This window comes from Triturus cristatus, chromosome 3_1 (genome assembly GCF_964204655.1).
Source record: "Triturus cristatus chromosome 3_1, aTriCri1.1, whole genome shotgun sequence".
Lineage (NCBI taxonomy): Eukaryota > Metazoa > Chordata > Amphibia > Caudata > Salamandridae > Triturus > Triturus cristatus.
Genome location: NC_140583.1, coordinates 989,072,773 through 989,085,447, shown reverse-complemented (window position 1 = coordinate 989,085,447; position 12,675 = coordinate 989,072,773).

Genomic DNA, 12,675 nt, shown 5'->3' with positions numbered 1-12,675 from the left:
TCAATCTAAATGAGACTAGTGAAGTTTGGAGTGGAAAGACGGGACTGACGTCAATTGTTGGTATCTCTTCTTTTATCTCCCACTTCTAAATTAGGACCACAGCTGATTTAATCTTTTGGATAGTGAAATGCTTCTGGTCCTGAGCTAATGACTGATGATCAAAGTGTGTTGTTCTGTAATGGATTCACAACCAGATGAAGGGGTCTCTCACTCAAGCCACTGAGTAACAGTAACTTTAGCTGATTTGATAGCAGTGTAGAGTACAAAAATATAAATCTGCATGAAAGATGAGAGAATATTTTAAGGACACAAATGAATCTTCTAAAAGGAACAGCATACAATTAGCTTGTGACAACAAACAGCAGGTGAAGAAGATATAGAAATCTTAACACTGGTTAAATAGGCCTTTCTTTTCAGTCTGCCACAGAATAATGGTCCTGGTGTTCTAAGGTAGAGGTAAAAAACATTCACCATTTGGCTGCATCAGCTGCTTTGCAACCTCTGCCATATTTTATGGAACACCTGATGTTCTAATCAGTCACAAGACAAAATGCCCATTCAGACGGAGTCACAAAACTTGTGCGTCAATATTTCTGAGGTAGGATTCCTTTTGCAGCTTCCTGCAAATAGCAGTGAATGCTTCTACTTAGTGAATTGGATAGCAATCCATTTAGGAAGTAGTTATCAGGTCAATGGTATACAATGACAATTATGGAAATTATTTTGAAAGCTATGTGAACACCCATGCCCCAATTACAACACACAAGTGCAAGCCAAAGCCTTCAGCACCTTGGAATGCTAAAGATCTTGCTGATAATAAACAATCCATTTGCAGACAGGAAAGACAAATAGAAGAAAAATAGAACTACTGAGGATCCCTTTATGCATGCAGATGCATGCAGACAGCTCATCACATCAGCCAAAGTAAATTAGTATATCGTCACCATCTATGAAGCCACCAGCAGAAGCATAACACTGTACAAGACAAACAAGCACTGCATTAATCCCCTACCACACCCACCTGTATCTCACTCGACAGAATAGTACAAAGCCATCAACCTCTTCTTGGTTCTTCAGTGAAAAAGTAGAGGAGACCCAATAGCATATTGGTGATAGCAAGCCTGCTTCACCTCCCCCCCCCCTTCAGTATAAACCTGCGATGGTCAGCCTTCAAAGCCCAGATCTGGCTGACATACTCAACATCCTCAAACCCACTTCTTATGAAAATAATGTGATACAATTGTCCTTCATCAAAGTTCTCCCTGGGGATGCTCTCTTACCCCTACTTATCAATGTCATTGCCTCCCTCACTCAAGGTATCTTCCCAGAAGCTCTCAAGATTGTCCAGATCCCCCCCACTCCTAAAGAAACTACACCAGACCCTGATGACATCAACAACTACCGGCCCGTCGCTCACCTAGCATTCATTAGCAACATCATTGAAAATGCAGTCTATATTCAACTTCAACATCACATCAATGCTTTGCATTGAGAGCAGATCACTAAGTTTTAATTTAACTGTGTGGGAACTGCAACAGGGAGTGGGGCTGATTTTTAAACTGGGCTGATATACTGGGTATTATTCACTGACGGGGAATACATTTGTATTCCAATTTCCGCCCTGTTCCGCTACAGCTGCCATTTTAAAAGGCTGCGCTCTAGTCTTTCTAACCTCAGGGGCTACTTTAATGGCTGATGCACCGGACGCACATCGGTGAGAGCCGATCACTAAGTTTTAATTTGCCTAGCTGTTAGTCTAGCTGTTTTTAAATTGTGCAGTTTCATTGAACTTTCCCCTTGTCCCTGTAATTGACGTTTTACTAGCTGGTCACTACGTCCGTTTGTACGGGTGAGGTACAGTAGACCGTTTTTTCTTCTTTTTAACCGTATAACCGCCCGAGCGCTAGTGTTAAATAGCGCCCGGGTGTTTTTCTTACAGTCTGGGAACTGTGACAGGGGGTATGGCTGTTTTTTCAACTGGGTTGCTATATTGGGTATTATTCACTGATGGGGAATACATGTGCACACTCATTTCCGCCCTGTTCCGCTAGAGCCGCCATTTGCAAAGGCTGCGCTCTAGTTATACAAACATCAGGGGCTACTTTCATGGCCAATGCACCAGTCACGCAGCGGTGAGAGCCGATCACTAAGTTTCAATTTCAATATGTGATAGTCTAGCTGTTTTTAAATTATACAATTTTATTATACTTTCTCTTTGTCCCTTTAATTGACTTTTTACTAGCAGGGAACTACCTCCGTTTATGCAGGCGGGGTAGAGTAGACGGTTTTCTTTTCTTTTTAACCTTATAAGTGCCTTGAGTGCTTGTTTTCACTGGCTTTACCTGCCCTTGCTGTAATTTTGAGGTCCCTTTGCTGGATCAAGCCACACGCGCCTTTAATAACCTCTCTACACTCTCCAACTCTGGTGCCCCACTTGGAGCCCCCTTGGTCTCAATAAAAAAAAGGCTGTGTTCAAAGCTGGCCTGCTGAACTGCCATTCTCTGTCAAGACATGCTTTGGACATTTAGAATTTGTTAGCCGATAACTATTGGGATGTCTTGTTTCTTACAGAACTGTTGCCCTGGGACAGTTCTTCAGCTGATATAGCTAAACTATTCCACAAGATTTCTCCATAAAACAGCTTAATCGTGAGAACAAAATCGGCGGTGAAATCGCAGTAATACATTGTGCATGAACTCCTTGTTCCATTACTAAGCTAAACAGCTATGACACCATGGAGGACATGCTGTTCACCGTTACCTCTCAGCCTCTTTCACTGTCTCTGGTGTGCTTGTTTATTTTCCGACTTCTGGACCCTACTCTTCTTTACACTCTCTTTCTGAAACACTTGGCCAACTTTAACCACTAGATGCCAATTTCATGGTACTTGGAGACTTTACTATCCATTTAGATGACATAAATATTGAATAATAGACCGGCACAACAATTTGGGGATACTCTGGAAGGTTTTAACATGGCACAACCTGCTAAGGATCCTACCCACACAGCTGGTAATACTCTGGATCGCATTTTGCCAACCCCCTCCTGATTAAAGTACTCCCGGTTACTAATCTTACTTGGTCGGATCATGCCTTAATTCCTTTTGAGATATTAAGTCCCATTTTGCACATTCCATCTTGCACAACTAAGAAAATGTCCAGACCATGGCATAAAGTTAGCGACCTTCTCCTGGCTGATGTCCTGCAATCTGTTTCTGTTGTTCGGACCAGAGTGTTAGAGCAAGATGCCATGCTCTTTAATGATTAGGTTGTGAAGGTTATAGACACCATTGCCCCTAAGAGAGTACACTCTGCTAAGAGGCTCAAGCCTTCAGCCTCTTGGTTCTCCCGCTCTCTAAAGGTTCTAAAATCCAACTGTAAGAGGCTGGAGCAATCATGGAAAACTAACTATGATGCAGAAGCCAAGGACACCTATCAGGAAACTCTTAAGAAAAATCATAAATCCATACATGTAGCCCGGAATGCTTTTATAGTCGGTCAATCTCTGAAGCAGAAAACTTTCCCAAAGAATTGTTTAAGGTAGTTAGCGCCTTTCTCTCACTGACCAAGACAACAAATATGTTTACTCCTTCAATTGAATGCTGTGCAGAATTTTCCAATCTCTTTCATCGTAAAATTCGAAATATTTATGATTCTCTCCCCCATCCTTCCACAACCTACTTATGTTCAGTCGCCTCTTTTTCTGCACCATCTTTGTCCTATTTCTCTCCTATCTCTCCTGAAACATCAGCCACTGATCTTCCCAATTGTAAACTGGATCCTCACTTGATCCTTGCTCCCAATTAATCTTAAGAAGGCTATATTGGAGATTAACCCCTGGGTGAACAACTTGCTCAATGAGTCCTTTGCCCAGGCAATGGTCCCCGCTGGATGGAAGCAGGTCTTGCTACTCCCCTTGCTCAAGAAACCTTCCAGCGACCGTACGATTTTAAGTAACTTTATGCCTATCTCTCTCCTGCTCATCATGGCAAAGCTGGTTGAAAAAAATGCTAGCAGACAGCTCACTTCTTTCCTGGAGGAAAACCTTCTGCTACATGACTCACAATCTGGTTTTCGACTCGGTTACAGTACTGAGACGGCTCTCTTGGAGGTTTCTGAGTATATTAAAATCAATCTTGACCTAAATTCCCCAATTATGCTTGTGCTGCTGGATCTCTCTGTGGGTTTCGATATAGTCTCTCATGCTACCTTGCTTGAGAGACTCGAAGGCATAGGTATTACAGATCATGCTCTGTCTTGGTTTAGATCTTTTATCTATGACTGCACACAGTTGGTCTTTCTTCCACCTTTTACATCTAAAGCTAAGCCTTTAAACGGTGGTGTTCCTCAGGGTTTGCCTATCTGCCTTACTCTTTTTAATATATACATGGCACCCTTGGCCAATATTCTGGAGTCCAGTGGAATTAGAGTGGTCTCCTACGGTGATGATACTCAGCTCTTATTGGCCTTTCATGAAAACGCTCCCTCCACATTTACGTCTTTTAAAACATGTCTCAAATCAATTCCAGATTGTATGAATAACAACTTTTTGAAATTAAACTCAGACAAGACCGAAGTTCTATGTTTTGGCTCCAAAACCTTACTTGACTCAAACCTTTGGTGGCCATCTGAGCTTGGCATCCTCCTTGTCCCTCTCCTGTGGTCAGAAATCTGAGGGTTACATTTGATGCTCACCTTTGAATCTCAGATTTAATCTCTGTCAAGTTCCTGTATCTTGACGTCTGATGCATTTTATCCCTGTAGTTCAGCAGAGGACCATCGTACATGCTTTGATCACTTTCAAACTGGACTATTCCAATAACTTATATCTTGGGCTCCCTTCCTTTCTTATACATCATTTACAGATCATTCAAAATGCTGCTGCCTAACTGATTCTTAAACTTCCTCCCTGGCGGCCCACCTGTAATCACCTGCGCCAGCTTCACTGGTTTATTGGCAGGGGATCTCTATATCTTAGGCGGCGGTTCAAACTCTCTTACCAGGTGCGATCCCTTTGCTCTAATAATTGCTCTAATAATCTTAAACTATTTCAAACTCCTCGTATTCTTAAATCAAGAAGAAGTGGTTGGTCCTTTGCCTATCTGACAGCCAGACTGTGGAACTCCTTTCCTGTGGCTTTGAGAAGCCACAGGAAAGGAGAAGCTGTCCATCTGAAACGGTCTTCAGGAAAAAGATTAAAACACTTCTCTTAGACTCTTTAATAATTCTCTCCTGAGCTGGTCTCAGCCCCCGAACTCAAAGACCTCTCTTACCATTAGCGCCGCGACACCTTTTTAGCTGTGCGCTCTATGAATGTATTGTATTGTATGGCATCTCCTACACGACTATCAGTCTGGCTTCAGCTCATGCTACAACATGGGGACAGCCATCTTACACATTATCTTGATCACAGATGTAGATGACTTCGCCTCCTGCTATTGCCAAACTTCTTAGATGCCTTCAACACAGTCAAACATCTAATTCTCATACGCAACCATGAATCACAAAGGGGATTCACCGGCAATGTCCTTCGCTGGTTGTCCTCCTACATTTCCAACCAACACTGGTTTGTTTACCTGAGCTTCTCTAGGACACAAATGATCCCTTCCACATGTGGAGTCCCCCAGGGTTCAATACTGCCTTCTGTCATCTTCAACCTTTATAAGGAGACTTTTGGTGCTCTAGTCGCATATAAAAGCATCAAGATTCACTACTATGATGATGATACACAACTCTACTTGAAAGTCTTCTCTTTTTCAGACATCCAACACCCTAAACACAGCTTGCACATTATCCAGACCTGGGTGTCCAGTGCCAACCTGAAGCTCAACCCAGCCAAGACAGAATTCCTATTATTTGCTAAGAACAAGAAACAAGATAGAGTACAAATCTGGCTCAGTGACGTGAACATTTTCAGCTTCAAACCCAAACTCTCACCCTGGAAACCAACCTTTCCCATGAGGAACAGATTGCCAAAAAACACACAAATACGCCCAATACCAGCTCTCTTCTAAAAAAAGTCAAAGTGCTTCTTCCATAAAGTGATTACAGATGATATACAAGCCCTTGTACTCTTACATCAGTGTGGTGGGAATGCCATACTCCATGGTCTTCCAGACTCCCCACTGGCACCTCTTAGGAGCATCCTACATGCTGCAGCACATCTCATCCATGCCCTGAAGAAATATGATCACATCATCCCCATCCGGATGGAAATCAATTGGCTCCTTTTACCAGCTCGCGCCATTCTCAAAATCAGCTGCATCATTTGCAATCCCATAATAACCAGTACCCCTGCTTATCTTGCAGACAAGTTCACCATCTCTTGTGGTTCTTGGGACTCCCACAGCCAGGACAGCATCAGCACCCAATTTAGGGGAGAGTTGAAGACACACCTCTTTAAAGAACACTTCATCTCAATACATGAGTGGTCCACAACTCAAGTTCATCTCCTACTACTCGCTGACTTAAAACCTTACGTTGACCATGTACAGCGCTCCACTGCCTTTGGCTAAGATCTCGCTATAGAGATAGCGTATACATACATACATATATGTTTGCAAATCATTGATATACTCCATTGTGATTCAATACGATAAGGGTGTTGCCTCTTTCACACCTCTTCTCCTACCAAACGGCCATTTCTTGCAGGGGGCATTTTGCGAGTTGGAAAATCATTGAGGATGGTATTTTTGCAATGATGAAGACTGTGATTTTGCAAATTGGCCATCTAAAACAAAAGTTGTTGACAGAACCTGCACCAAGTGTGTCTTTGGAGTTCGGGCCCGGGACACAACTCCAAATCGTGTGAGGAATGTTCCCTCATGAACCCGAAGGTGATCTGGGACCCTGAAGAGAAGCTGCATGTCACTGATTATTGGTAGAAACCAAGTTGATAGTGCATACACCTTCCTGCTCTTGAGGTCATTCCTGTAACAGGTCATCCTTGCAGTAGAAGGCTTATGATAAGTCAAAGTCTAAGTCAAAATAAAATCACAAGAAAGTCTAGCTGGACTCCTCCCCATCCCACCACTCTTTGTCCTCAGAGTAGTCGTGAAGACATCAAGGTGCTACACGTTCTTCTGCCCCATTGTCCTTTGGGAAGATGAATCCGTAATTGATCCTGATGCATGCAACCCTGCAGTAGATCAATGCATTTATGAAGGAGATGTAGCTCATTTTTAGCACTCTTCCAATGCCCCAAAGATCCCATTATCAATACTGGGGTCCAGCTCCAAGCCAAGTTTGTCTCATCATTAACCAAAGTCATGTTCCAAATTCACCCTAATGCACCTTGCCCGCCAGTCAGATTCAGAAAGAACGCTACCCTTCAGCAGAACCGCCCTCAGGTGCTCCACAGGCTTTTTGGCTCTGACTCAAATCAACGTCAACCACCACTTGGGGATGGCAATGAAGATGATAGAGGTGAATTTCTCATACATCAGTGTGCTCCAAAGTCGGTCCTAGAGGGCCGGATCAATGCCAGATTTTAAGATAACTACATTTATCTAAATCTAGATATGCTAAAGATCTGACACGAATCCACCCCTTCAGGAATTAGGAGCAAGTTTGGAGAACCCTGCTCTACATTACGATGATGACAACGTATTCATGGACCTACAGGTAGCCAGTGGGCTTGAAACTTCCCCTTACACTGGTTTGAAATTCACCCCAGGGCCACTAACAGAATAAACTGCTTTTTTTCCTATGATAATTAGATGTGTAGCTAAGGTCTAGGACCTATAACCTCCTTCCCTGGAAGTTAAAATTAATGTACTTACGGAGGTGTTGCAGCTTGAGCAGGCCTCATCTGAGTTTTTACTACCCTTAAATGAAGCCCTAACTGAACACTAATGGGCACCTGGTCTAAGCCTTGTTTTTGCACACCGATGAAAGGCAGGTAGCCAGATTGCAAAGACTGGTTTCGGACGACCCAGATTTTTTGACTCAGTATCCTAATCCAGAGAGTTTGATGTTACCGCATTCCAACAGCAAGGGATTGAGGCATTTAGGAAGCAAATCTTCTAGTTGCCCAGCATAGCCTTAAAATCGGACAATGGCAGTTGCCTACTCAGATATTATATACACACCCTCCGCCTTATAGTCAAAGAGATCTTCCTAGCAGTCCTTGGAGATCTTCAGACCTCTCTTGCTCAAAGTATCCTGGATAGTCAGGATGGGGCCAAAGATATAGGGGTGGGTGGTGACTCCGCTCCAGCGACGGAGTTCATAGAGTTTTTGCCTACTCTCTGCGCTCTGCTTGGAGCGCAGAGTTTGGCAAAAACTCCGCTGCGTGGCAGAGTTTAGCCCCGTCTCCTAATTTCATTTCAATGGAGGATCACAGGGACATGAAATCACGTCTTGTAACATTGTGTATATTTTTTTTAGGGCTAGTGCCCTGGTTCTTACCAATATCCCATTTCCTTCGACTCTACTCTGCACCCCCGTCCAGTATGTGAGTGAGGACGAAGCTCAGGAATGAAGGTGACAGAGGTTCGCTCCTGCTGCAAGTCTGTGTAGGAGATCATGGTCCTGGGTTGCTGGGGCTCAAAGAACTGTGGGTGGCATGGTGTGCTTGGAATGATGGGGCCCTGGTGTGCAGTAGCTCCTAATTCCTCTCCTCCTAACAACTACTGCCCTTGAACTCACTGCAAGAGGAGGCGCAGCACAGCCTCACGCACTACCTGTTTGGACTTGTGAAACTAAGTCGGACACCCTCCCGTGCTTAGCGTGAACATATGGTGGGCAACAGTCTGCTTCCACTGTCACCCTAGATAAAGATTCAAAAGAGAAAAAAGTGTCTTCATCTTGGATTGTCCGCATTGTAATATTCAACTACTGAAGTGCTACTCTCAAAATGACTGCGAGAGTTGCATGCTGCTTGCTGCAATCAACAGTCCTCCTTTCTGTTTCCTTGCTGCCTTCGTCATCAGTGCTTTCTAGCCAATTGAGCATCTCGATGGTAGCGAGTGACGTTTTTCTAGAGCCAAACAGTTGGTGTCAACAGTGGTGCGTGCAGAGGCATTTCAGGAGTCAGAGATGGCGGTGCTTCTGGAGACCACTCTGTAGGACATTGTCATAGACCTGTACACAGAGGAGAGACCCTGAGGTACTGCTTTTCAGGGAGCAGCAAGGGGGGCATAGCCTGTCATCGCAGGGGGGGAGGTGGGGTGGCCTAGTAACACACAAGTAATGTTTGTTACTCCAATAAGCCACCATGCATGGGGGCATTCATAAAATGAGCAGTCAGTGGGCTCATGGTTGCATATAAAGGCAGGCATGAGCTATATTGCATTGGGTGCATAGAGAACATGTCAACAATGCTCACCCAGTATAGAGTTGACTAACAAGCTTGTACAGTAGAACTCCGTGGAATCTCGCTGAGTTTTTCGGTAACTCTATGGAATTCCGTAGAGTAAAACTCTGCGAGTTCCACCCACCCCTACTAATATGTAATGTATTCTTTCCTGGATACCATTCATTGCTTGGGACGAGCAATAGTGTGGTGCTCCACTACCATGCATGAATGAGGTCTGTGAGTTTCTCAGGATATATCCAGGCATCCCTTATGGTTATGCCTTGATGTATCTTGCCTATTTGGTGGGAAGGCTGATTCTGTCCTTGAATACTTCATTGAGAGGTGAGCCATTTTGCGTTCCTTGGGCCTTTTTACCACTGGCAGGTGGTTTCCTCAACAATTTTGACCGTTTTGGGGCTGCTCCAAAGGCTTGGCGTACAGGCAATGCTAGGCCCTCAAGTCAACTCAGTCTTTTAGGGGTTGAGTATGGGGATCAGGCAGACACGGTGCAGGATTCCAAGGTAACAGATCTTCCTAGTCCTCCTTTTCTACGGCATCAGCTTCCAAATCAGTTTAGTTTACTCTTAGTGGTACACAAGCACCCTGTGGGAGGCAGGAGCAGGCCTTTTCTTTAAGGCTGGTAAACACTCACATCTCATTGGAGTTTCCAAGTAGTCTCACTTTGGGCGGTGACTACTGGCTTGAGTGGAGCACAGGACTCATGTACTCCATTCTGCCTGCTCTGAGTTCTGAGGAAGACCAGGAATGGTCCAGCCCCATTCATTCTAGTGGCTCTGGAGTGGCCCAAAATAATTTTGGTACCCAGAACGTCTGGGCATGAGCATCTGTCTTCTGATCAGGCTACCACTTCAGGAGAATCTTCTGTCGCAGCAGGGCAGGGTTCTGCACCTGAACAATCTACACCTCCATGTTTGGAGATTGAGTGGAAGCAGTTGACTGCATTCTATCTTACGTCTGAAGTTGTGGATGCTATCCTTGCTGCACAGTGTCCTTCTACAAAGTCCATTCACGAATATCGGTGGGACAAATTTCTGGCTTGGTGTGGAGCCCACAACACAAACATTGCATTCCAAACTTTCTGATGTTTTAGTATTTGTTTTGTCTTTGGCCCATCAAGGAAATAAAGGTTATTTGTCGACCCTTTTGTCTTTTTTTCCATTTGCTGAACCAGTCATCTTTGTTTAAGAAACAGCTTCCAGAAGGACTGAGGGCTTATTCCACCAAGGCCAAAAGCACTGTGTTGGCACCAGGGGTCTAGCTCAGTCAATGAGATTCGGGAGGGGGTGAATCTCAAATTTCCCAACTAAAAACGCAGTGGTAAGCTGGGTGGAGGGGTGAGATAACTAAGGTTTGGGATGGATTGCTTCCATGAGGAACAGGATCAATGCTGATTTGTATTTGTATTTGGTGGGACTCTGTCTAGAGTGTAACAGTGAGCAAAAATTGATGAGGTGGATTGCCACTGGTTAGACTATTTACATATAGTCATCCCATTATCTTTTGGGTGTTTGATTGCCAGTAGTTTTCCTGTAAACCTGAGACTGACACAGCTATCCAAGTGTACCACGGCCAATGATTGTGAATTCTGAAAAGAAGTACATTTTCTCCCATTCAGGAGTACTTCTATGGGTGCTGATTCACTATTTGATGGTAAACCAGTTACTATATGGGCCTGATTCACTTTTGAATAATTTGCAATTTTGAGTAAGTTTACTACATTTTGACTATTCACAAACTCAGAGTGTAAATTTACTCCAAAAGTGTAGCTTAGGGCCTTATTATGACTACGGCAGTCCATGGGACCGCCATAGTAAGTGGTAGCGGTCCAACCACCTCCACACTGCGGGACTGCCTGCAGTATTATAATTGTGGCGGTTGGACTACAACTGAGCCGCTTCTACCGCCGCGTATCAAGGATCATGCGGCGGTCTGATAACGGTTTGAGGCCAAAATATGCTGGTGGTGCCGCAGCAGGACTGCGGAGCATATTTTCGGTTGTCTCAGTGCCACCCTTTTCATGGCAGTCGCATCGCCATGAAAAAGGTGACAGAGAGGCAATAAAGAGGGCCCTACAAGGGTGCATGCTGGGGGACACATGTTGTATTTTTAGAGACCGTCACAAAGTGGAAGGGGTTCCCTGGGGACCCCTTCCAAATTGCGACTGCATTACCACCCTTTTGAAGAGGGTGGTAATTTGCGAGTGTTTTGCGACCGCAATTGCGGTCACAAAACATTCACACATAGCATTGCAGATGCAATTAGGAAGGGAACGCCCCTTCCTAATTGCAACTCGCAATTCCTAAATAGCGAGTCGCAAATAAATTGCGTCTCGCTATTTAGGAATTGTAAATGGCCAACAGTGTTTTTGCATTCGCAAACGGGTTTGCAAACCCGTTTGCGCATGCAAAATCGCATCGTACATCTGGCCTTAAGATCCTCATTGAATGCTATATTTCTCTCAAAGCAATAATTCCACATATTTTACAATGCTGAATCTCTCGGGCCTGGAATTATCTAACGTCTTACTCTTCCACCTCAAGCGGCAGACATATCCTGATCTTGTTTCTTTGAAATTTGCTTTCATCGGCCCTCCCCTTCATCGATCCTATCTATCACAACTTTGAGGTCATTGCCTTGGCTCACTCCAAATTAGATAATCGCAAAAGTATTTACATGGGTGTCTCTGCCAAAGTGTTACAGAAATTGAAGCTGATTCAGAATGTGGCAGATAGACATATCACCTGCCATGACACTGGAGGAAATCTTACCAGCTCCTTCAAAACTAGACTGGTTTGCTGTGAAAGAAAGAGCCATGTTCAAATCCCTTACCATCACTTCAAATGTTCTTTATTCTCCATCCCCTTCATTTTTATTCTCCTAGCAACCCATCTTGTATGTTAAGGGCCTCATGTACGTACCTTTTTTAAGGTCCCAAATTGCCCGATTCATAGAAACCTGCTGTTTGTGAGCAGAAAAAAGGCTTTCCCAATGTAACAAACCCTATTTTGTGATTCAGTAACCTATTACTGAAACACAAATTGGGTTAGCTATTCACTATTAGGAGGGGGCATGTTTAGGGTGTCCCTTCCAAATACCGAATGCATCGGTATGTAGGAATGTTTTGTGACTGAAATGCGGTTGCAAAACATTAACATTTTACCACCTATTCATTCGCAAATGGGAAGGGGTCACCAAGAGACCACTTCCCCTTAGTGAATGTATGCCAAAACATTTTTTACGAGCAGGCAACGGCATTAAAAAAAAATATATAGTTTTATTTAAAAGCAATCACGGACTTGATGGTCTGCTGACCACCATCCCCGTGATTTTAGCAATACCTAGGGGGGTCGCAAATTG